The 27,551-nt window shown below is 39.9% G+C and overlaps 1 protein-coding gene and 1 long non-coding RNA gene across 3 annotated transcripts in view; one reads left to right on the top strand and one right to left on the bottom strand.

The window, feature by feature from the left end:
* Window positions 1-27,551, bottom strand: part of CACNA1S (calcium voltage-gated channel subunit alpha1 S) — an 817,957-nt gene that overhangs the window by 526,441 nt on the left and 263,965 nt on the right. The gene's annotated exons all lie outside the window — the stretch shown is intronic.
* Window positions 343-26,282, top strand: LOC140118863 (uncharacterized). The gene is made up of 3 exons (XR_011853273.1): window positions 343-591; window positions 24,733-24,893; window positions 25,393-26,282. It is a non-coding gene; the product is annotated as an uncharacterized lncRNA (long non-coding RNA).

Here is a 27,551-nt window from a genome sequence, read left to right as displayed (position 1 = left end):
GCTACATCTTGTTTACAATTCGTTGCTACGATTTAGCTATGTATGCAATTAGTTTTGCAGTTCGTTTACAATATGTTTGTTTGCATGTTGTTTACAATTTGTTTACAATTGTTATTTTTTTTATAAATGTTAAATGCCCTTGTTTACATATCAGTAGGCATAGAATATCAAGCGGTTTTCACGGCTTTCCTGACTTCTTACCTCACATTTTCTCATATACTTATGAATTTAATAGGGGCGTTTGATCCAGGCCGGGTTTTAGAGCTAAGTTCTTGTTATAAAACAGGCTTTTTGGGCAAGGTTTAATCAGCTACTGAGGAAGGAGCCGAGAAGAGGCTTGGACACGCGTCTAGCTAGCGATTTTTTACGTGGAGAGAGCCATACACCAGCACAGCATATTGCTTTTTAATTGCAGGTTTTGTCAGTGGAGAGATTGTTGGATAAACATATTTGGTATCCAGCGAAGGGGAGCCTCTACTGTGGAGACCACAACCCAGCTGAGTTGATTGAAGCAACAGCTTGGAAATTACAACCCAGCGGAGTAGACTAGGAAGATACTCACATGCGCATGTGAAAAAGTAAAACGCTGAGGTAAGAACCTGTGGCTCCATACCACACAATCGCAGCACTCTGTTACAAGAAGAAAGTGGTCGACAAACAGTGAGTCCCAATATTTAGTAGGAGAAAACAGCTCACAATATATTTGTTGTTTATTATCACCATATAGAAGTGGCATTTGCACCACAGCCATTATTTCTCCTTTATGACTGTTTACCTTCCATGTATCTGGGCCTTACGTGAGCTCTGAGCACATTATCTGAGCTTGCCGAAATGATACACAACTAATGTTGCAACAAGCACCAGTATCGAGTTGAGATTTAAGATCATCATTACAATTGGGAACGCAACATTTATATCCTGAACGGCCAGATTCTGATTTACAGTCTGATTTGGAATAAAATCATACCCCGCCTGACACATAGCTCAATATTACAACTATTTTTATTTTCATTTGTCTACAAGAAGCATATGAAGTACAAAGAATTTGTTCTCTGGACATTTTCAGGATATTATAATTTTAGGATTTTATAATCTATGCTATTTTTCATATTTTTCATCATTCCAATGAAGGTGGGCACTTGGGCCCTTCAGTGCCACCTTACCCCTCACTCAGCCTGTGATCTTAAACGCATTTAATGAGATATGTTTATCTCATCATAGAATTTAAGTAAAGATTTAGGTATATATTTCTTTTTTATGTTGCAGGTTCTATATGTTCTCCCATTTTGAACATAGAATTGTATGCTACTCATATGTTCCAGTTTTAGATCCAATAAATATTTTTACTGTATATCTGGTGTACAGTGCGAGTTGGTGCTAGGTGGTTTCATTTCAATCCCTTTTTATATAAAGAGACACATTTAAGGGACTACTATATAAAGTAATTTCTCGTGTACTTCCATGGAAATGGCTGGATACATATACAGACGAGGAGGGATGAGTGATTTCTGTAAAAGGCCGTATTGCTTCCCAGATATATACTTTTATTTCAGTTTACCTACCCAATAAGGGCCAGGGAACAGAGCTATTTAAAGCTCTGGACAGGGTGGCGAGTTTTGAGGAGGGGATAGCGATACTGGGAGGAGATTTTAATGTGGCCGTCGATCCAAGAGTGGATACCTCCTCAGGTATGTCACAGCACCCTGCCTCTGCACTGCGATACATAAGAAGCATGTATGCACAGTCATAGATACATAGATTCATGGTGTTTACTCTATCCATCAGAGAAGGATTATACATATTATTCCGTATCATATGATGTATATTCCAGACTACATATGATGTTTGTAAAGCACCAAGATTTGCAGATTCTTCAGGACTCAAATATTGACACTATTTATTTTGCAGACCACACTTCGGTGGATATAAGATTATCTCTTGGGGTTTCCATTTCCAGACAGTGGCAATGGAAACTTAACGTTTCACTCTTAGAAGGCCCACAAATCTTAACCGAAGTTAAACAGGTAATAGTGGAGCATTTTGCTTCAAGTCAAGGTGACATCTCTGACCCTTATATTAGATGGGAAGCCTATCTAAGTCCATGAGATAGTTACATGGGGAATATTTATTAAATATGGGGCAAAACAGAAGAAGGAAAGGGATAAACGTTTGAATATGCTTCTTGAACAAATAAAGGATCTCGAGACAATAAAATAAACAGTTATTAGTGACATTAAGACACAATTGATACAAGCAAGAGAGGAATTGAGATCCCTTTTGCTACATAAAGCTAAAAACATTTTTACAAAATGAAACCAATTTTTATTATGAGCATGGGAATAAATGTAGTCGGGGACTAGCAAAAGCCCTACGTAAGCAGAGGGCTACTACATATGTCCCAGCAATAAAGGACACACGGGGGAATAAGGTTAACTTGCCGGATGAGGTGGCGGAAGTTTTTAGGAAATACTATGCTTCACTATATTCAGTAGACAATGCTAATCACAATATATTACGCCCAGATTTTAGGGCACAGATCCAAGAGTGGGGGTCAGGATTACCTTTTTTGCCCAAAGCGGAGTTGGAAGATCTAGAGAGACCAATCACAAAGGAGGAATTGGAGTCTGCAATAGCAATACTCCATCTGGTAAGGCGTGGCCCAGATGTTTTTTTTTGTAATATATTATATAAAACTGTTTGGGGAACTGAGCCCCCATATGATTAAGGCCTTAAACTCATTAACAGCCGGCCAGTAGGTAGTGACCTACTGACTATGTTAGGGCATATATCACAATCCTACCAAAACCAGGTAAGGACTCCACACAGTGTCCCAGCTACAGGCCAATTTCCCTGCTTAATGTGGATACAAAATTGATGGCAAAAAAATTAGCCGAGAGACTTATGCCCCTGGTAGTTAAACTCATACACCTGGATCAGACGCGTTCTCTAACAGGCCGTGAGGCCAGAAATAACACAACAAAAGCCATCAATTTAATCCATTATGTGCATGTACATAAACGTGCATTGCTTTCAACAGATGCAAAGAAAGCATTCAACAGGGTAAATTGGATATAGGTGGCTGAGACACTGCGTGGAATAGGCCTGAAGCACAACATGATGCAGTGGATTTTATCTTTATATTCCAATCCCACAGCAAAGGTGAGGGTAAACGGTATCCGTTTACAGTACGGATCAAGAGATCCACGGATAAGAAATGGAGTTAGACAGGGTTGTCCATTATCGGCCCTTATTTTTGTGATAGTCCTAGAGCCATTCCTCAGACTAGTCAGATTAGAACTTAGAATATTACCGGTATAATATCTAGTTTAGAGGAAATCAAGATAGAAGCATATGCAGATGACTTACTTTTTTTTGTGTCTAAACACAGGATTTCCATCCCTAATCTTATTCAGCAATTAAAAGAATATTTATGGGTATCTAATTTTAAAATACATTTTTCTAAATCTGAGGTATTAGCGGTAAACATGTCCCATGGAGAATCAAGGGGGTTGGAGGATTTGTTTCCCTTTAGGTGGCCAAAAGAGGGATTATCGTATATGGGAATAAAACTTAAATCTAATTTAAAAGAGGTATATAAAAGGAATTTTCTCCCTTTGCTTAATGCCATTAAAACAGATTGCGAAAAGTGGAACAAAGGAAGGTTCTCATGGCTAGGGCGCTGTGCTACATTTAGAATGAACATATTACCTAGGGTTCTGTACATGTACCAAACCCGCCCAATTGGCCTCCCGGGAGCAATTTTTCGGACAATAGCATCAATCCAACAAAAATTAATATGGGCGAATTAAAAAAATCAAGCTTAAAAAAAGATATATTGTATAGACCAAGAGATAAAGGGGGCCTGGCCCTACCCGACCTTAAACTGTATTACAGAGCTACCCATTTGGTTAGGGTAATAGACTGGTGTAAAAATATCAAAAATAAATTGTGGTTCGCATTAGAACAATATAAAATTGTATCACAAAGGTATCAAGTACCCAAAAAAATGTATGCAATTTTCCTGGATGTTAGCTCATTGTGCTGGAGATGTGAAACTGAGGGGGGGTCATTCTTGCATATATTCTGGTCCTGTCCCGTATTAGCATTATTTTGGAAAGTTATACAACACATTATCCAACAGAACCTAAATATGAATTTCTCTTTTGAACCATCCTTTGTGTTATTACAGCATTGTGAAACACAAACAGAAGCATGTAAGATCTTTATTGCGATTCCTTTTGATAGCAGCACGTACATGTATCCCAATATTGTGGAATCAAACACAAGCACCCTCAGTGCCTCTCTGGCTCTCAAGAGTAAATGATATCATGCATATGGAGGAAATTACTTTCTGTAAAGGGGGCAAAAGATAAATTTGATACCACGTGGGCTAGATGGATAAGATTTAGAAACTCAGGAGAATACAGCATTTTGATGACGAGCGATACGGAATAGGGGTTAAGGGAAAGAAAGGGAGGATGGAGAAGGTAGAAAAGTGTCTAGATTGTAATGAAGGTTGATGTACATGACAGCTGGCGAAGGGGATGGAGAGAGAAGAGGGGAGGGTTTTTTTTTTTTCTTGTTTTATGTATGAATTGTTGTGTTGACTTCTTTTGTTTGTTTAATGTTTATATTTCTATTTTATTTTTGTATTTTTCTGCTATATGTATGGATGTATCTTACCCTAGTTGAAACCGTATTACAACAAGCATAGAAAATATATCAAAATACAAAAATTACAAAAACACATTAAAATAGCATTGTTCATTGAGACCTCGAGGATGCAAGGTGTCTAACCTAGTAATCCAATACACCTTGCGTTGGAGTAATCTCTTTTTAAGAATCCTCTCATTTTCTTGTGTGAAACTCTCTAATATTTACCAACGCAGATCGCTTACATAATTGTTTATACTCCTTAAAATGTCTAGCAATGCCTGTCTCGTGTTTAACCCTCTCACTACCAATTTTAAGTTCCACTTCAGTTTTGGTAAGATATTGCCTGATCACGATTTGATGTTCGTTTAACCTAGTTTTTATAGCTCTCATTGTCTGCCCCACATATGCCAACCCACATGGGCATTTTAGCATATAAATAACTTTATGAGTATTGCAAGTGTCTTCACTTTAATGTGAATTTTAGTCCCTTTTCTTGGATGATTAAAGATATCACCTTTTAATGATTCCAGTGCAATTTTGGCAAAATAAACATGCAAAAGTACCATTTCTCTGTGCTGCTAAAAAAAGTTTGATGTGACTTTTTCTTTTCTACTATATCGAATCTAATTAGTTTGTTCACAATTGAACGGCCTTTCTTATAGATACATTTTGGATGGTCTTTAAAAAATACTCCATACTTAGGATTATGGGACAGTATAGTCCAGTTTTTAATAATTGTTTGTTTTAATAAGATGGACATGTCTGTCATATTGGTCCCTCGATTATTTTATTTTATTTATTTTTTTTTATTTTTTTTTTTTGTCTAGACGATCTAACCGCTTCTCTTGGTAACAGAGACACCTCTAATCCTAATCTATCAACGTCATCTCTTGGATACCCCCGATCAACAAATTTTTGGATCAATTTTTTCATTTGGACGTCATAAAAGTTATGCTAAGCTGCTGGAAGCAGTTAGAAAACGCGAAGTGAATTTGACCTTGCATGCGCCCATGTTGAGTGTTAAGACTAGCTTACACCCAATGCTTTTAAAAGACGATCCAATATTTGTTCAAAAGTAGTTTGTCTTGTGTAACCGACATTCTATTGATCTTATGTTACTGACCGTGCAACACCTGCAACATGCAATTGAAAAAACCTATACTGAGTATAAATGTCCTAGAAAATAGATTTAAGAATACCAGTAAGATTGTTATATACACTAAAACCTATGAAGAAATTAAGGATTTAATATGGATTAATATGGATAAACTGAGAGGCACCCTCCTTCAGAATAAACTGTTCAAATAAACTGTTCGAATTTCCTGTTTGAACAGGAATTTAGAGATTACCAATTGAATCGTGTGTACCTGGTCCGAAGAAAGAAGAATTAGCCGGAGGAAGAAAGAACACACTGAGTATAGTATGACTAAAGTGAGAGAAAGCTAAAAAAGAAGAAGAAAACTAAGAAGAATGAGAATACAGATGATTCTTTAGTAGGAGAGGAAGAATCGGTGGACGAGACAGAAACATCCAGCGACGGGGCAACAGGTAGTATTCCAAGGGGTAGGACTACCAGGTTAAAACAAAAAAAGTAGAAGAATTAGTTGTGAACATTTCCCTGTGAATTGTCTACTGTGGAGAACAGCGTGATTAATAAAGGCTTAGGCTTTGTTCCAACATATGATATGGATCAATTTGTTTTTTTAGTAGATTTTTATAAATTTTGTCAGAGCCTAAGAATTAAAATGTTTTTTCTTGGTCAAAATAAAACAGTGAATCCTATTCCACCTACATTAAGGAAGAAAAGTACCTTTGAGTATATCTTATACATTTTTGGAGACATTTCAGAAAATTGTGGTAGATGAAGTTTCAAAGTTTTAAAGAAAGATCCATTGATCATTGTGAAAAAAGCGGACAAGGGGAGTGCCACTGTGATCATGAATAGAAAAGACTATTATCAAGAGGCTATTAACCAGCTGTCCAACACTTCAGTCTATCAAAAAATGGGCCAAGATCCTACTAAAGAATTGAATAAGTATACTGATCAGATTTTGAATGAAGCTGTTCTTGAGGGCGACATCTCCGAGAGTGTTTGTGAAGCCTTGACAGTTTATTTCCCCAGAATTCCAATCCTGTATCTGCTACCAAAGATACATAAGGGGTTAACCCCCCCCCCCTATTGTTTCTAGGGGCAGTTCAATATTAGAGTTGTTCTCTATATGCGTGGACTCATTTTTGCAAAGAATTGTTGCGAAATTGCCTAATTGTCAGTGGAAAGGCTTTGAACAGAGCTTAGACGATTTTATCTCATACTTGAATCAGTGCCATACCCTATTAAGTTGTCAGCAGAAAAAGATCTACATATTTTTACACTATTTAGACATTGAAATAAAAAAGCCCCAGGATCAGTTTATCACTACACTAATTAAACAGATCGGAATAATTTGCTAAATTACGGCAGTTATCATGTCCCCCAAACATTCAAAGGGATCCCAATAGGTCAATTTGTATGGGTTCGGAGGATTTTTAGCAGTGAAGAGAAATATGACGTCCAAATGAAAATAAATTGATCCAAAAATTTGTTGATAGGGGGTATCCAAGAGATGAAGTTGAGAGTGTAGGATTAGAGCTGTCTATGTTACCAAGAGAAGCGGTTAGATCGTCTAGACAAAACAAAATTGAGGTACCAGGTATCCTATGTCTCTCAGTATGACAGACATGCTCATCTTATTAAAAAAACAATTATTAAAAACTGGACTATACTGTCCCATGATCCTAAGTATGGAGTATTGTTTAAAGACCATCCAAAATTTATCTATAAGATGGGCCGATATAGTAGAAAAGAAAAAGTCACATCAAACTTTTTTAGCAGCACAGAGAAATGGTACTTTTGAATGTTTATTTTGCCAAATTTGCACTGGAATCATTAACCCCTTCACACTCCGTGATGGATATATCCGCCATGGAGCTGTGAAGGTTGTATGAAGAAGGCTCACGGGCTGAGCCTTCTTCATACAGAGATGGGCTTTGCTGCATATCGCAGCAAAGACCCACCGCTATCACCCGCGGTCGGTGCATGCACCTTTTCTTTGCCGCCGGCAAAGTCGCCGGAGGCACTTTAAATTTGGCGCCGCCATCTTACCTCCGATCGCCGCTCCCCCGAACGTCATCAGGGGGCGGCGATCCGTTGCCATGGTAGCCTCGGGTCTTCATTTGACCCGAGGATACATGGCTTCTGCATAGCCATTACAATGAGCCTGTGGCTCATTGTAATGTATAGTGAGCAGAAATGCCATATACTGCGATACAGTAGTATTGCAGTATATGGCAGGAGCGATCAGACCATCTAGGGTTAATGTACCCTAGAGGGTCTAAGAAATGGTGGGAAAAAAAAGAAAAAAAAAAGTTTAAAAAATGTAAAATAATAATAAAATATGAAAAGTTCAAATCACCCCCCTTTCCCTAGAACTGATATAAAATATAATAAATAGTAAAAATCACAGACACATTAGGTATCACCGTGTCCCAAAATGCCCGATCTATCAAAATATAAAAACAGTTATTGCCGGCGGTGACCTCCGGAACGGCAAATGGCGCCCAAATGTCCAAAACGCGACTTTTACACCATTTTAGTTGACATAAAAAATGTAATAAACAATGATTAAAATGTCGCACAGTCCTCAAAATGGTAGCAATGAAAACATCGCCTCATTTCGCAAAAAATGACACCTCACACAGCTCCATGCGCCAAAGTCTAAAAAAAAGTTATTCGCGTCAGAAGATGGCAAAAAAATTTTTTCTTTTTTGTACACATTGGTTTCATTTTTGAAAATGTATTAAAACACAATAAAACCTATATAAATTTGGTATCGTCACGATCGTACCGAAACAAAGAATAAAGTAGAGGTGTTATTTGGAGTGCAGAGTGAAAGTCGTAAAAACTGAGCCCACAAGAACATGATGCACATGCAGTTTTTTTCAATTTTTCCACATTTGGAATTTTTTTACGGCTTCCCACTACATGGCATGGAAAAATAAAAAACAACATGGGAAAGTAAAATTTGTTAAGCACAAAATAAGCCCTCACACAGGTCTGTACACGGAAAAATGAAAAAGTTATGGATTTTTGAAGATGGAGATCGAGTAATTAGCGAAAATACCCTGCGTCCTTAAGGGGTTAAAGGTGATTCCTTTAATCATCCAAAAAAGGGACTAAAATTCAGATTAAAGGGTTCTTCACTTGGAATATTCAATCCGTTATTTATATGCTAAAATGCCTATGTGGGGAGTAGTAAAGCGTCCATACCCTATGTCAAACCACCCACTTCCTGAAAGGGACAGGTACCACGCCCCTTTGATTTAGTCCTATTTTTTTATGGGGTTTCTATAATGTGAGGATACAGTGTTGTTGTAATGTGTAAGTGCCTGGAGGTTGTGCAGAGTGAACCCCCTTTTATGTGATCTGTAGCAGATACATATTATATTGGATGTCACACATAGTTTAATTTAACTTTAATTGTATATTTATCTAATGCAGTGTTGTTACTTGAAGTATAAATTGAAACCCCCTTTGATTCAGTCCCATTTCCCTTTCTCCCTTTTTTCTGATACAAAAAAACAATATCCCAGATAAAAAGAAATATTACTATGTTGTAACACAGAGTTTAATATAACTTTAATACAAAGTTAAATATTGAGCAAAAATTTATACAGCAAAGAATAAAATTTTGTATGTTTTCTGTGGAAGGTCTGACAAGAGCCTGTGAGAGGCTCAATAAGTTAAGAATCTACGGTCGCTCTGTCCTTATATTCTGTTCTCAGCTGATAAGATCCGATTAGCACACTGCCCCTACATTAATTACACTGTATGATGCAATATGATGTATCAGAAAAGAAAAAAAACAAAGTTACGTGAATGCTGAAGTGCTAAAATAAGGGAAAATCTGACAGGATATACTTTTTACACAAAAAACAGAAGTTTAAATACACTTACCCAATATGCTACATCAGCATGTATAAAACTAGTAGAAACAATTGCATTGCAGAGTTAGCCACACAGTTTGTAATAAGGGGAGCCCCCTTTTCTTTGGGATTAAACTGCCCCTGTGTTATCCCCGTTAGGGTGGATGAAATAGATATGCCTCTGCGTGTAGAAGTGAATGATCCGAATGGTTTAATAAATGCCATTTTTATTTCTTTAAGATTCTCTTGCGTAGTTGAATTACCCACAACTGTAGAGGGGATATTTAGTTCAGCCATGGCAGAAATATGTCCCAGCCAGTAGGTATTTTGTTTTTTAGCAGACTGCGACTCTGAGTCAGGTCTCTCAAAATGCTGTACCATGCGTATCTGGAAAGGACAACAATTACAGTTAAAATATATTTCAGGATATTGTTTTCTTACACCAAGCCCCCTGACTGTGATACATAACGTTAATAGGTATATTCAAATATTTCTCAAATTCTTCGCCAGGATGGGTGCCCTATAGAGATGAGCGAACATACTCGTCCGAGCTTGATGCTCGTTCGAGCATTAGCGTACTCGAAACTGCTCGTTACTCGGACGAATACTTTGCCCGCTCGAGAAAATGGCATCTCCCGCCGTTTTGCTTTTTGGCGGCCAGAAACAGAGCCAATCACAAGCCAAGAGACTCTGCACTCCACCCAGCATGACGTGGTACCCTTACACGTCGATAGCAGTGGTTGCCTGGCCAGATCAGGTGACCCTGGAATAGACTAGCCCCTGCCTGCGCTGCTCGGATCATTCTGTGTCTGGATGCCGCTAGGGAGAGAGCTGCTGCTGGTCAGGGAAAGCGTTAGGGTGCTCTATTAGAATAGTGTTAGGCAGGAGTGATTCTACAAGAACCCAACAGCCCTTCTTAGGGCTACAATAACGTTATACTTTTTTTTTTTTTTTTTTTATTTGCTTGTGGCTGGGCTTGCTGGCACTAGTAGTGCAGCTAGTACCATATTGTGAGGAATTTGCAGGGGGACTTGCTACCGTTGTGTTTAGCTCTTAGTGACACACATATCCACCTCAAACACCAAAGTGGGACAATTTATTAGGGGTTTGAGTAGAATTAGGCAGTCTGCTGTTTTTTTTTTTTTTTTAGCTGTATTTCATTTTATAGCTCAAACTCCTCTTGCAAAGCAGTGTGCTCTCATTGTAGGCTACAAAATAGCCATAGGAGAACCCCAATGGCTTACTTAGGCCTACAATAGCGTTATATTTTCCTTTTTTTTGTTTGCTTGTGGCTGGGCTTGCTGGCATTAGTAGTGCAGCTAGTACCATACTGTGAGGAATTTGCTGGGAGACCTGCGACCGTTGTGTTTAGCTCTTAGTGACACGCATATCCACCTCCAACACCGAAGTGGGACAATTTATTAAGATTTTTTTTTTTTTTTTTTACCTTTATTTCATTTTATAGCTCAAACTCATCTTGCAAAGCACAAAATCCAGTTGTATGCTGTCAGTGTAGGTTAGAAACTAGCCATAGCAATAGGATAGCATCGTTTTGTTAAAAATAATAAAAAACTAAAAAAAAATAAACACAAATTTTTTTTTTTATCAAGTTTACACTTTAATTTGGAAAATGTTTAACCCGAGGGCTAGGGGTAGAGGACGAGGGCGTGGACGTGGGCGTCCAACTACTGCAGGGGTCAGAGGCCGTGGTCCTGGGCGGGGTGAGACACCACCTGCTGATGGGGGAGCAGGGGAACGCCGCAGAGGTACACTCCCTAGGTTCATCATGTCTCAAGTTACTGGTACTCGTGGTAGAGCACTGTTGAGGCCAGAACAGTGCGAAGAGGTGATGTCGTGGATTGCGGACAATGCTTCTAGCCATTTGTCCACCAGTCAGTCTTCCACACAGTCCACCCATGTCACCGAAATCGGCACTCCTCCAGCTCCTCCACCTCAGCCTCCTTCCCCCCAGTCTGCCCCCTCCCACCAAAATTTGGCATTTGAACCGGCATACTGTTTTCTGGACCCTTCCCACAGTCACAAACCACTTGTCCTGCTGCTGCTGAGCTATTTTCCGATGCCCAGGTTTTCCACCAGTCGCAGTCTGTGGGTGATGATGACATTATTCACGTAGTGGAAGAAGTGTGTAAAGAGGTGTCGGACGATGAGGAGACACGGTTGTCAGACAGTGATGAAGTTGTTGTCAGGGCAGGAAGTCCGAGGGGGGAGCAGACTGAGGGATCGGAGGATGATGAGGTGACAGACCCAAGCTGGGTTGATAGGCCGGGTGAACACAGTGCTTCTGAGACGGAGGCGAGTCCTATAGCAGAACAGGTTGGAAGAGGCAGTGGTGGGGCCAGACGGAGAGGCAGGGCCAGAGCTGGTGCATCAGCGCCAAATGTTGCCCGTAGTCAAGCTCCCGTGGCGAGGGCTAGATTTTCAGAAGTCTGGAGGTTCTTTAAAGAAACACCGGATGACCGACGGACTGTGGTGTGCAACTTTTGCCAAACCAGGATCAGCAGGGGTTCCACCACTACTAGCTTAACTACCACCAGTATGCGACTCAATGGCACCAAGCCCGTTCACCTCCGGCCGGGCACACCACTGCTCCTTCCCCTGTGTCATCTGCTTGTCAGCCCCCTGCCCAGGACCCCGGCCCAAACACCTCCCGTGCGAAAACCCCATCTTCGCCTCCACGATCCTCCACAGCATCCACCAGCGTTCAGCTCTTCATACCCCAGACGCTGGAGCGAAAAAGGAGGTATAGCGCAACCCACCCACACGCCCGAGCCCTCAACGTCCACATCTCCAAGTTGCTTAGCCTGGAGATGCTGCCCTATAGGCTGGTAGAGACTGAGGCCTTTCGCAACCTCATGGCGGCGGCCGCCCCTCGGTATTCGGTCCCCAGCCGCCACTACTTTTCCCGATGTGCCGTCCCAGCCCTGCACAAGCTCGTGTCAGAGAACATCCTCCGTGCCCTGACCAACGCCGTTTCTGAAAAGGTCCACCTGACCACGGACACGTGGACAAGTGCTGCTGGGCAGGGCCACTATATATCGCTGACGGCACATTGGGTTAACTTGGTGGAGGCTGGGACCGAGTCTGATCCTGGGGCTGGTCATATACTGCCGACGCCGAGGATTGCGGGGCCTACCTCGGTCCAGGTCTCAAAGGTCTACTATGCCTCCTCCTCCTCCCACCCCTCCTCCACCTCCTCCTCTGAATTACCATCCGTGGGCATGGCGCCATCAGTCGGTAGCTCTAGGCACAGCAGCAGTGCCATCGCTAAGCGACAGCAGGCGGTGCTCAAACTGCTGAGCCTAGGCGATAAAAGGCACACCGCCCAAGAGTTATTACAGGGCATCACGCGCAGACTGATCTGTGGCTGGCACCGCTGAACCTGAAGCCAGGCATGGTTGTGTGTGACAACGGCCGTAACCTGGTGGCGGCTCTGCAACTCGGCAGACTGACACATGTGCCATGCCTGGCCCATGTGTTAAACCTCATAGTTCAGCGTTTCCTCAAGACATACCCCAATCTGTCTGATTTGCTCACGAAGGTGCGCCGCATCTGTGCGCATTTAAGGAAGTCCAGCACAGATGCTGCCACTCTCAGGGCAGCGCAGCGCCGCCTCCAACTGCCCGCTCACCGACTGTTGTGCGACGTGCCCACGAGGTGGAATTCAACACTAACCATGTTATCCAGAGTTTACCAGCAGCGCAGAGCGATTGTAGACTGCCAGATGTTAACTTCCACCAGAACTGGTAGTCAGGTCAGTCAGCTTCCTCAAGTCTACAATGAGGAGTGGACGTGGATGTCTGATATCTGTCAGGTGCTGAGTAACTTTGAGGAGTCAACACAGATGGTCAGTGGCGATGCCGCCATCATCAGCCTCACCATCCCGCTGCTTGGCCTGTTGAAAAACTCTCTGGTCAGCATGAAGTCGGAAGCTTTGCACTCGTCACAAGAGATGGGGGAAGAAGATTCCCTTGTTGATAGCCAAAGCACCCTTAGGTCTGTTTCTCAGCGCATATTGGAGGAGGTGGAGGAGGATGAGGAGGAAGAGGAGGAGAATGTTGGCGAGACAGAAGAGGGGACCATTGTTCAGTCCTTCACTGTTCAGCGTGTATGGGCAGAAGAAGAGGAGTTGGAGGAGGAGGAAATGGACAGTCATGCCAGTGAGGGGAGTGAATTCTTGCGCGTTGGGACTCTGGCGCATATGGCAGATTTCATGCTAAGCTGCCTATCCCGTGACCCTCGCGTTCAAAGAATTTATTCCAGCACCGATTACTGGGTATTCACTCTCCTGGACCCACGGTACAAGCAAAATCTTTCCACTCTCATCCCTGCAGAGGAAAGGAGTGTGAGAATGCATGAATACCAGCAGGCCCTGGTGCACAAGCTGAAACAGTATTTCCCTTCTGACAGCACTAGCGGCAGAGGGCGCACTTCTGCGGGACAAGTAGCGAGGGAGACTAGGCGACCAGGTAGCTTGTCTAGCACTGGCAGGGGTACGCTTTACAAGGCCTTTGCCAGTTTTATGTCACCCCAGCAAGACACTGTCACCTGTCCCCAGTCTCGGCAGAGTAGGGCTGATCTTTACAGAAAGATGGTGAGGGAGTACGTAGCTGACCATAACATCGTCCTAAATGATCACACAGCTCCCTACAACTACTGGGTTTCAAAGCTGGACATGTGGCACGAACTGGCGCTGTACGCCTTGGAGGTTCTTGCCTGCCCTGCCGCTAGCGTGTTGTCCGAGCGGGTTTTCAGTGCAGCTGGTGGCATCATCACCGATAAGCGTACACGCCTGTCGACTGACAGCGCTGACAGCGCTGACAGGCTGACGCTTATCAAGATGAATAAAGCCTGGATTTCTCCGCATTTCCATTCTCCACCAGGTGAAAGAAGCTCAACCTGAATAATTTATGCACTCCTCCTCCTCATTGTCCTCCTTCTCCTCCTCTTTGTACACTAAAGCAGAGGAAACTGGCTATTTTTTTGCCAGGGCCAACTGGCTCTGGCTATAGTACTCTATGTATTTAATTTTTCTGGAGGGCCAACTACCCTGTCCTCTGTTTTAAACAATTTTTGGGAGTGCCACATACAGGCACTCAATCTATGTAATTTTTCTGGAGGACCAGCTACCCGCTCCTCTGGTTTGAAAACTTTTTTTGACTGCCACATACAGGCACTCAATTTATTTAATCTTTTTGGAGGACCAGCTACCTGCTCCTCTGCTTTGAAAACTTTTTTGGACTGCCATATACAGGCACTATCCAAATTAAATTGTCTCCATAGCAGCCTCTACGCGTCGTCTTTTTAGCTGCCTTCACACGTTGTCTCCATTGCTACCTCCACACGTCATCGCCATAGCTGCCTCCAAAAGTAGTCCATATAGCTGCCTCCATACATGGTCCCCTTATCAAACGAGCTGTGTCAGGCAGAATTTTGGATTGTTTTCATGGCTTCCATGTAAACTTTGTCGCCACCCTGCTGTGTAATCCACAAAATATACTGGCAAACTTTTATCATTTACCAATATTAATTCAGCGCTTCTTGCGCATCTGTTTACATTCCCCTCACCCGCCAGAACCCAAACTTATAAGAACGCTACTACACTTGATCTTATACAAAAGGTTCTTAGAAGTGCTGTTTGGGGAGTAGCCTAGAGACAGGGGCTTGGATTGGCGAAAGCTCGCCTGGCAGCAGAGCGCCAGCTCCATCCCAAGATCCAACTAACATAGTTTTAACTGCAGCACCTTTAATCTACTACTAGTTCACTGCCTCCATACATGGTCCCCTTATCAAACGAGCTGTGTCAGGCAGAATTTTGGGTTGTTTTCATGGCTTCCTCATCAAACTTGTTAACTTTGTCGCCACCCTGCTGTGTAATCCACAAAATATACTGGCAAACTTTTATCATTTACCGATATTATTTGAGCGCTTCTTGCTCACCTCCTTTGGTTCCTCTCTGCCACCCATTGGTTTTAAGCCTAAGTCCATTTGGGGTATGTTGCCAAGACACTCTCTAGCCTGCCGCTGCTGCCGCTGCCTCTGCATGCTGTCCCCTATAGTGTCAGGGTCAATTATTGGATGTTTTAGATGCTATCTAGCCTCATTCGGTCACTCTGTCATTGCCATGCTGTTGCCCATAGTTTTGGCATAATGGTGCGATTAAGCAGCCTCAGAGGCATCCATGCATGCTGCCCCTGCTGTTTCCTGTCCATTTCCGTGGTGTTTCCATCCTTTTCTGAGGTTCCCAGGTGCTTGGCCAAGCTTCCCTGTGCAGATCCTTGGTTCCCTTGAAAAATGCTCGAGTCTCCCATTGACTTCAATGGGGCTCGTTATTCGAGACGAGCACTCGAGCATCGGGAAAAGTTCGTCTCGAATAACGAGTACCCGAGCATTTTAGTGCTCGCTCATCTCTAGTGCCCTATCTTTTAAAAAGAAATGTTTTGCCCTAGTTAACTTTGTTCAGACCCCTACCAGTCATATCTAGTCATAAATTATGTTCACCAGCTATCTTTTTATACTCAGCCAGTAGCTCTTGACAGTCTTTCTGTAGGTCTGATATGTCCTGTATTTTATTGTAAGGGGATGTCCTATGCTCAAACTGTAAATACCTATTCATGCAAGATTTTATTGATGGCATATTCTGTCAGACATGTATCTGAAGGCCGTCAAACGGTTCATGCAATTATACATTTCTACAGAGCGCCGTCGTTTTTCTGTAGATAACTGATCTATTTGTGTATGTGAGATGTGTTTATTTTTGCAACCCGAAAATTGTTTGGGTCTATAAAGTGTGGCTTACGATCAGTATCTTTGTAAGCTTTATTTTCATTCGCTTCAGGGATTGCAGGTAATGATGGCTAACTTTTAGAGTTTTCTGTCATTTCATGATATCAACTGCGGCAGGTTCAGCGATGCCAAGTTGCCTATTTTCAGTTTTAGGTTTTCTGCATCGCACTGAAAATGTACTTATAGACACGTTTAATGATCTTAGATATTATTACATTAGCTATACATTTTCACATCCAAAAAAAGTTTTATGCTTTTTTCTTCTTGTCATCAGAAGTACGGGTGTCATCTATTACAACAACCTTTCTTTCTACACGAAAAAATGTATATTTAATAATACTTTTGCGCACAATTATTAAAATATAACTGCTAAATCATATAAGCACTAACCATTAATGAGCAGCTCCATAGCAGAATCTAAATTTGCTTCCGCGGCTGGCTGGTCATAATTCATTGACACAAAACACTCCGGGGACTGATCATAATGTAACGCCACCATAAATGCGTCACCAATTTCGGTATTCAGAAATTCCACTTAAACAAGGAGATACCCCGCAATCAACTATAGAAAATATCAAAGGCTACTTGACGGAAAAAAGTAAAAAAAAAAAAAAAAAATTCTGGTTACCAAATTGAGTATCTGTGATATTATCGGATAGGGAAAATGCAATATTATCCTGATTCTCCATCTAACAATAATAACTTTACATTAAAAATATACACAATTTACAATGTAATTTAACAAGTAATAAAAAATGTAACTACAACTTACTTTTTGGATGTATTTCTGAACTAGACGAGTTGTCTAACCCCTTCCCGACATGTGACGTCACATGTCGGGTCCCGGTACGTGGAGAGGGCTCGCGGGCCGAGCCCTCTCCATAGTCGGTAAGTCTTTGCTGCATATCGCAGCAAAGGCTTACTGGTAACACCCGTGATCGGTGCCGGCACTGATCGCTGGTGTTTTACCGTTGATCGCCGACGGCAAAGGTGCCGGCGGCTTAAAAAAGACGGCGGCACGCTGGCACCGCCATCTTTCCGTGGATCGTCGCTCCCCGTGACGTCATCGGGGAGCGGCGATCCGTCGCCATGGTAGCTTCGGATCTCACGAAGACCCGAAGCTAGTTCGGGCTAACCCATTCAGCTGTCAGCACATTGTAATGTAAGAGTAGTAAAATCCACATATACTGCCATACTGTAGTATGGCAGTATATAATAGGATCGATCAGACAACCTAGGGTTAAAGTACCCTAGGGAGTCTGAAAAATAGTAAAAATAAAAAAAATAAGTTAAAATAAAAAAATTATAATAAAAAAACCTAAAAATTCAAATCACCCCCCTTTCCCTAGAACTGATATTAATATAAATAACCAGTAAAAATCATAAACATATTAGGTATCGCCGCGTCTGAAAATGCCCAATCAAAATATGATAACGGTTTTTCACTGTGATTAACCCGTAACGGAAAATCGCGCCCAAAGTCGAAAATGGCACTTTTTTGCCATTTAAAAAAAAAATTAAAATTCTATAAAAAGTGATCACAAGGTAGTACAGTCCTAAAAATGATAACTTTGTAAACGTCATCAAAATCCGCAAAAAACTGCACCACCCAGAGCTCCATACACTAAAGTATGAAAAAGTTATTAGCGCCAGAAGAAGGCAAAATCCCCCCAAAAAATTTTGTACAGGAGGTTTTAATTTTTTTAAATGTATGAAAACATTATAAAACCTATACAAATTTGGTATCCCCGTAATCGTACCAACCCAAAGAATAAAGTATACATGTCATTTGGGGTGCACAGTGAAATTCGTAAAATCCAAGCCCACAAGAATACGGCACAAATGCGTTTTTTTTACCAATTTCACTGCATTTGGAATTTTTTTTTCCCGCTTCCCAGTACACGGCCTGGATTATTAAATACCACACTTTTGAAGTGTAATTTGTTACACATGGAAAAATAAAAAAAGTTACAGATTTTTGAATGTGGGGAGTAAAAAATGAAAACGCAAAATCGAAAAAGGGCTGCGGCGGGAAGGGGCTAAAGACAAGAGTCTCAATAATCTTAGAATGCTTAGACAGTTAAGGATACCTCTGCCTTGTGTGGTCTTATATCCTGGTTTTCAGCTGATAAGAGGTTGGGGGTTGAAGTGAAGCGTCAGTTAATAACACGTCAGTAATTGCATGTCAGAGGCATTATTTAATATAATCCTATACTATACTGAATTATATCATATTATATAAAGCCTTGTATAGAAGGTGTAACAGCGATATACAATCAAATTGCAGGTGATTTATTTTCTTTCACTGGAAATATGTTGAACATGTGCTATGACAATACAAAAATATGGCGCTACTTCACATAACACAATACATTTTGGTATGCAGACATTTTACCGGGTATGGTATATAAATCATAAATATAGTCAATATTAAATTGATTCTCATGTGGGTGGAAAAATTGGTAAGTCTTTATTATGTGATAAAATAAATAAATAAACCATATCATAAGTGCATATTGATGTTTAGCAATTAATTATATGATGTTACTACACATATTACTTATTGTTAAAATTTTATAACAAATGCAAATAGTGAATTTAAAACAAGTTAGCAAATAACTAACACCAAAATGACATTCAGGATCAATAACAGGGGCATTAAGGCATGGATATTTCAAATGATAATGCAACATTATTTTGTTTCTCATTCCTGGAGGGAATTTAGTATTTAGCTGCATTATCCAGTGGGCATTGCGATCGAATAGAAGACTCCTCATATCTTCATCTCTTTAAGGTAAGGAAATATTACTGGAAATGAAATGTAATGCATGCAGTATGTAATATAATAGATGGACTAGATACAGTGGATGCTGACAATATGGGCTGCAAAAGCAGTATCATTCTACTATTTTCACCAAATAGAATTGCCATTGGCAAACATGATACTAATCTCTAACAACTTCTAATTTAGGGTCCATTCACAAGCGGTATGCCCGCCGTGCAGGCATACCACCGTGGTGCTGGAGGGGAGGAGGAGGTGACGCCTCCTCCCTCCATAGGGAATAGCGGCGCACGGCCGCACACACGCCAAAAGATAGGGCATGCTGTGGCACCGTATCTGTGCCGCTATTGCCGTCTATGGGAACGTACATGCGGCCGCAAATTACGTCCCCGCCGACGGCCATGTGAATGTGTCCTTGTTTCAATTCAGTAACATTTAGAATATACCGCATGCTAGGTAAGCTGCCGGCTGCCTCCATGTCTAGTCATTGTGGGCCATGATGAGAAGTAATTATTGGCTTTAGAAAATTAAGAACAAGATCATTTCAATGAACACCTTCTGTGTCTACTGTGTGCACTGTTTGGCATTCAGACTGAGTATTTGCATTGAATATCTGTGCAAAAATCTAGATTAAAATCAGTCTGGAAAATGATCTCATTCTACCTCCCTCAAATATGAAGAGGATTTCCGCTGTTTCATTCACAAGTAGAAAAAGATCAGATGTGAACCTGTGAATTATGCCATGGATTCTTAAATAAAAAATGTATATCTGCTTTGAAATCCTTAACAAGTGTCCTTAGACTCACAGCCATGTCTAATGTAACTAAAATATGAAATGTTCTCTGCCACTTTAGTGACATAAAGTGTGAATAATGGCTGGTTAGACATTGTATGAAAAATGTAATTAAAAAAATAAAGAAATTGTCAACTTTTGTCAACTTTATGAAATGTGATGGAAATTCTATGTGACCTGAAGATACTGCAAATTTGTAAATATTGGTATGAGGCATATAAATATTTATCTAAACTAGATATTATTTAGATTTCATATGATATCAGACTTGGTGATTTGTCTTTGCTTAAAGAGAATCTGTCACAACAATCCTAGACAATAAAGCCCCACACAGTACCTGATACAATCATGTTTCCGTGATTCTCGTGTGGCTCTTAGGGTTGTGTAAAGGTAGTATTTCCTAATTTTCCCTCATCTTACCACTTCAGCATTAAAGGACACCTGTCATCAGGTCTCTGTCACTAGTCCTGTCACCACTACCTGTTGGAGCAGCTCACAAGGATCCATCCCAGCCTTTATCTAGTTATTTCATACATTAATCATTGTAAAATCATCTATTCTTTATTATGTAAATGAGGCTGGTCACATGGTCAGAGGCAGTGATGTCACCCCTGTTACCCCTCCCCTCTCCTCCCCCTGCTCATATCTGTGTGTAATGTATAGTAAAGCATGGCTAGTGTGTGTGCTGCATCCTCCTAATATACAGGTGAGAGACACAGACATCAGCTACACATGAATCTGACATGTTCTGCTGTAACATGGCTGCCTGGAGCTGCTGTATACACACACACATGCACACACATGCTGCAGGGGGTGTGGCCACCAGCACCAGGAAGCACATCATTATACAGCCTCTCATCATTATACAGGCTGTCAGTCATGCACTGGGGGTGTGGCTGTACCTCCCACTCATGAATAGAGTGGACAGCTTGAATATGCTAATGCTTCATTGGACATTTCACAGGTCATTTGCATACAGCTTTAGTACCTCATTGCTTAGGTTTACAGGCATGTAGAGGGACAATGAAGGGATAGAGGCAATGCTCTCTAATGGCAGTTTATGAAAATATATTTAGTTTAGGGGGGTTATTTTGCATGACGGGTTCTCTTTAATGTGGTGATGTGTTCTTCCTGACAGATCTTCTTTTATCTTATTACTTCGCCATTCTTTAACTTCTGTTTTGCGTAATTAATATGGGGGGGGGGGCAGTTTGCTATTGGACCTCTGAGGTCTGCCAATAATTTGTTTAGATTTCCATACTTTTATGATATATTATAATTGCAATCGAATTCCCAAATTTTGGAAATTAATGAGCATTATCATATTTGGTTGAAAACAATTGTCAATTGCAATTTTCAGTTCTAATAATCCCTGAACATTAAGGATCCCAGATTGCTTTACGATTGTCTACATGAAATGTCTCTTGCTATCCTTTTCTCTTACATACAAGGAACTCTATAAACCAAGAAACGCCATTCTTTGGGAATACTACTTAATCCAGGGCAGGTTGTCGCCCATGAAGGAGTGCAACATTAAAGTTATACATTTTATCCAGGGGTTTCCTGCTCCTGGGTAGTACAGAGACTGTTATACCGTCTTAGTAGCAAGGAATTCTGGAATGTGAGGTGATACGCTGGCTGAGGATTATATCCCAGCTGAACAATGCTCTTTCTAACCCGCCATTTTTCACACTTTATGTCTCTAAAGTGGCAGAGAACATTTCATATTTTAGTTACATTAGACGTGGATGTGAGTCTAAGGACACTTGTTAAGGATTTCTAAGCAGATATACATTTTTATTTAAGAATCCATGGCATAATTCACAGGTTCACATCTGATCTTTTTCTACTTGTGAATGAAACTGCGGAAACCCTCTTCATATTTGAGGGAGGTAGAATGAGATCATTTTCCAGACTGATTTTAATCTAGATTTTTGCACAGATTAATTTCATGTTTGCCAATGGCAATTCTACTTGGTGAGGATAGTAGAGTGATACTGCTTTTGCAGCCCGTATTGTCAGCATCCACTGTATCTAGTCCAACAATTATATTACATACTTCATGCATTACATTTCATTTCCAGTAATATTTCCTTACCTTAAAGAGATGAAGATATGAGGAGTCTTCTATTCGATCGCAATGCCCACTGGATAATGCAGCTAAATACTAAATTCCCTCCAGGAATGAGAAACAAAATAATGTTGCATTATCATTTGAAATATCCATGCCTTAATGTCTATGTTATTGATCCTGAATGTCATTTTGGTGTTAGTTATTTGCTAACTTGTTTAAAATTCACTATTTGCATTTGTTATAAAATTTTAACAATATATAATATGTGTAGTAACATCATATAATTAATTGCTAAACCTCAATATGCACTTATGATATGGTTTATTTATTTATTTATTTTATCACATAATAAAGACTTACCAATTTATCCACTAACATGAGAATCAATTTAACCCCTACGGGACTCAGCATCTTTTGGCCTAAAGGACGCGGCCCCATTTTTCAAATCTGGCCTGTGTCACTATAAGTGGTTATAGCGTGGGAACGCTATGAGATATCCAGGGGATTTTGAGGGCATTAATAAAAAATCATCTTTTTTTCAGAGCGTTTTTTTAGGTTTTTTTTTTTATGGGGTTCACTTTGCGGATCTAATAATGATTCTGTTTTATTATACAGAAGGTTACGGACGCAGGGATACCAAATATGTGGGGGTTTTGTGTATTTTATTCAATTGTACTGAATAAAAACTAATTTGGAGAAAATCTTATTCATTTTAGCATCACCATCTTTTCATATGCATAACTTTTTTATTTTTCGGCTGACAAATCTGGTTAGGGGCTTATTTTTTGCGAGAACAGTTGTTCTTTTTAGTGGGCTTATTTTAGAGTGCATAAAATTTTTAAATCACTTTTTAGAGCATTTTTTTATAGGGTATTAATTAAAAATTATCTTTTTTCGGAAACGGTTTTTGCGTTTTTTTTCCTCCGGCGTTTACCGTGCGGGTCCAGTAACAATTCTGTTTTATTATGCAGATTGTTACGGACGCAGCAATATGCGGGTTTTTTTTGTGTTTTTATGTTTTTTATACTTAAGTTTTTTATGGGAAAGTGACATTTTAGGGGCTTATATTTTTATGTATTTATTTTTTATTTATTATAATGTGTAGTGTTAAGTGTTTTTGCATATTTTTACTTATAGATACTTGAACTTAAACCAGTAATGCTCTGATCACTGGTTTAAGTTCAATACACTGCTCTACAATACTATTTTATTGTAGAGCAGTGTAAACTGTCTGAGCAAGCTTGACTGACTGCCATGGAGACTGGGCAGCTCTGGGGCACATGCCAGTCCTCGGAGCTGCCCAGAAGAGGATCAGATCCCCCGGTAAGCGGCACGGGAGATCCGATCCACAGCAGGAACACTCTTACATGCCGCGGTCATGCTTGACCGCAGCGTGTAAGGGGTTAACACCCGCGATCGGAGTCGGCTCCGATCGCAGGTGTTACAGCACGGTGTCAGCTGTGATAGACAGCTGACAGCCGCTGCTTCTGGTACCGGCTCCGTTCGTGAGCCGGTCCCAGAAGCTGGATGTTATACTACGTCCCGGTGCGCTAAGCATCTAGCCCCGGGAACGTAGTATAATGTCGTGGTGTGCCTAGGGGTTAATATTGACTATATTTATGATTTATATACCATACCCGGTAAAATGTCTACGTACCTAAATGTATTGCGTTGTGTGAAGTAGCGCCATATTTTTGTATTGTCATAGCACATGTTCAACATATTTCCAGTGAAAAAAAATAAATCACCTGCAATTTGATTGTATATCACTGTTACACCTTCTATACAAGGCTTTATATAATATGATATAATTCAGTATAGTATAGGATTATATCAAATAATGCCTCTGACATACAATTACTGACATGTTATTAACAGACGCTTTACTTCAACCCCCGACCTCTTATCAGCTGAAAAACCAGGATATGAGACCACACAAAGCAGAGGTATCCTTAACTGTAAGCATTCTAAGCTTATTGAGACTCTTGTCTTTAGACAACTGGTCAAGACCTAGTTCAGAAATACATCCAAAAAGTAAGTTGTAGTTACATTTTTAATTACTTGTTATATTACATTGTAAATTGTGTATATTTTTTATGTAAAGTTATTATTTTTAGATGGAGAATCAGGATAATATTGCATTGTCCCTATCCGATAATATCACAGATACTCAATTTGGTAACCAGAATTTTTATTTATTTTTTTTTTACTTTTCTCCGTCAAGTCGCCTTTGATATTTTCTATAGTTGATTGCGGAGTATCTCCGTGTTTAAGTGGAATTTCTGAATACCGAAATTGGTGGTGTTACATTGTGATCAGTCCCCGGCTCAAGAGTGTTTTGTGCCAGTGAAATATGACCAGCCAGCCGCGGAAGCAAATTTAGATTCTGCTATGGAGCTGCTCATTAATGGCTAGTGCTTATATGATTTAGCAGTTATATTTTAATAATTGTGCTCAAAAGTATTATTAAATATACATTTTTTTTGGTGTAGAAAGAAAGGTTGTTGTAATAGATGACACCCGTACTTCTGTTCACAAGAAGAAAAAAGCAGAGCGGCGCGGGTAGAATATAGATACATAAAACTTTTTTTGTATGTGAAAATGTATAGCTAATGTAATAATATCTAAGATCATTAATCGTGTCTATAACTACATTTTCAGTGCGATCCAGGAAATTGAAACCTGAAACTGAAAATAGGCAACTTAGCATCGCTGAACCTGCCGCAGAAGATGTAATGAAATGACAGAAAACTCTAAAAGATCGCCATCATTACCTGCAATCCCTGAAGCGAATGAAAATAAAGCTTACAAAGATACTGATGGTAAGCCACACTTTATAGACCCAAACAATTTTCGGGCTGCAAAAATAAACACATCTCAAATACACAGATAGATCAGTTATCTACAGAAAAACTACGGCTCTCTGTAGAAATGTATAATTGCATGAACTGTTTGACGGCCTTCAGATACGTGTCTGACAGAATATGCCATCAATAAAATCTTGCATGAATAGGTATTTACAGTTTGAGCATAGGACATCCCCTTACAATAAAATACAGGACATATCAGACCTACAGAAAGACTGTCAAGAGCTACTGGCCGAGTATAAAAAGATAGCTGGTGAACATAATTTATGACTAGATGTGACTGGTAGGGGTCTGAACAAAGTTAACTAGGGCAAAACATTTCTTTTTAAAAGATAGGGCAATATTGAGAAATATTTGAATATACCTATTAACGTTATGTATCACAGTCAGGGGGCTTGGTGTAAGAAAACAATATCCTGAAATATATTTTAACTGTAATTGTTGTCCTTTCCAGATACGCATGGTACAGCATTTTGAGAGACCTGACTCAGAGTCGCAGTCTGCTAAAAAACAAAATACCTACTGGCTGGGACATATTTCTGCCATGGCTGAACTAAATATCCCCTCTACAGTTGTGGGTAATTCAACTACGCAAGAGAATCTTAAAGAAATAAAAATGGCATTTATTAAACCATTCGGATCATTCACTTCTACACGCAGAGGCATATCTATTTCATCCACCCTAACGGGGATAACACAGGGGCAGTTTAATCCCCCAAAAAAAGGGGGCTCCCCTTATTACAAACTGTGTGGCTAACTCTGTAATGCAATTGTTTCTACTAGTTTTATACATGCTGATGTAGCATATTGGGTAAGTGTATTTAAACTTCTGTTTTTTGTGTAAAAAGTATATCCTGTCAGATTTTCCCTTATTTTAGCACTTCAGCATTCACGTAACTTTGTTTTTTTTCTTTTCTGATACATCATATTGCATCATACAGTGTAATTAATGTAGGGGCAGTGTGCTAATGGGATCTTATCAGCTGAGAACAGAATATAAGGACAGAGCGACCGTAGATTCTTAACTTATTGAGCCTCTCACAGGCTCTTGTCAGACCTTCCACAGAAAACATACAAAATTTTATTCTTTGCTGTATAAATTTTTGCTCAATATTTAATTTTTTTATTAAAGTTATATTAAACTCTGTGTTACAACATAGTAATATTTCTTTATTTATATTGTTTTTTTGTATCAGAAAAAAGGGAGAAAGGGAAATGGGACTGAATCAAAGGGGTTTTCAATTTATACTTCAAGTAAGAACACTGCATTAGATAAATACACAAATTAAAGTTAAATTAAACTATGTGTGACATCCAATATAATATGAATCTGCTACAGATCACATAAAAGGGGGTTCACTCTGCACAACCTCCAGGCACCTACACATTACAACATCCCTGCACCCTCAGATTACAGAAACCCCCATTATGCTTTGCTGTATAAATTTTTGTTCAATAAAAACGTTAAACATTGAGGCGTTTCATTTTTGTCATTTTATCTATGGTTAAACATTATATATAAATGTTATACACGCACAATTAAAGTAATATTAAACTGTGTGTGACAACCAATATAACATGAATCTGCTACAGATCATAAAAAAGGGAGAAAGGGAAATAGGACTGAATCAAAGGGGGGCTCAATTTATACTTAATTAAGAACACTGCATTAGATAAATATACAATTAAAGTTAAATTAAACTGTGTGACAGCCAATATAATATGAATCTGCTACAGATCACATAAAAGGGGGTTCACTCTGCACACCCTCCAGGCACCTACACATTACAACAACACTGTACCCTCACATTATAGAAACCCCATAAAAAAATAGGACTAAATCAAAGGGGCGTGGTACCCGTCACTTTCAGGAAGTGGGCGGTTTGACATAAGGTATGGATGCTTTACTACTGTAGGGCAGACAACGAGAGTTATAAAAACTGGGTTAAACTAACATCAATCAGTGATCAGGCAATGTCTTACCAAACTGAAGATGAAATTAAAATTGATAGTGAGAGGGTTAAACATGAGACAGGCATTGCTAGACATTTTCAGGAGTATAAACATAATGTAAGCGATTTGTGGTGGTTAATATTAGAGAGTTTCACACAAGAAAATGAGACTATTCTAAAAAAGAGATTACACCAACGCGAGGTGTATTGGATTACTAGGTTAGACACCTTGCATCCTCAAGGTCTCAATGAACAGTGCTATTTTGTGTTTTTGTATTTTGATATATTTCCTATGCTTGTTGTAATACTGTTTCAACTAGCGTAAGATACATTGATTATTTGATATGTTTTTGTATAAAGTAAAAATAAGGTTTAGTAGTAAAAGTATTTAGTCTTACCTGGCCTGCATTACTTATTTCTGAGGAAGGAGGAGTGGAAGCCATGGATGTTTAGTGTGGGCTTTTATATGGACTACGGCATATTTAGCCGAAGTTTGGTGATGTATTTATGCCATTTTGTAGTTTCATCCAATTATATATAAAAAGAGTTTGGATATATGTATGGTCTGAATATTTCTGTAATGCTTGCCTGAGCACAGCTTAAAGGCGTTGTGCACTTTCATCACATAATTGATATGGTTTGTGTAAGGAAAAGTTATACA

The sequence above is a fragment of the Engystomops pustulosus genome, chromosome 2 (genome assembly GCF_040894005.1).
Source record: "Engystomops pustulosus chromosome 2, aEngPut4.maternal, whole genome shotgun sequence".
Taxonomy (NCBI): Eukaryota; Metazoa; Chordata; class Amphibia; order Anura; family Leptodactylidae; genus Engystomops; species Engystomops pustulosus.
This window is presented reverse-complemented; position numbering and strand designations above follow the sequence as displayed.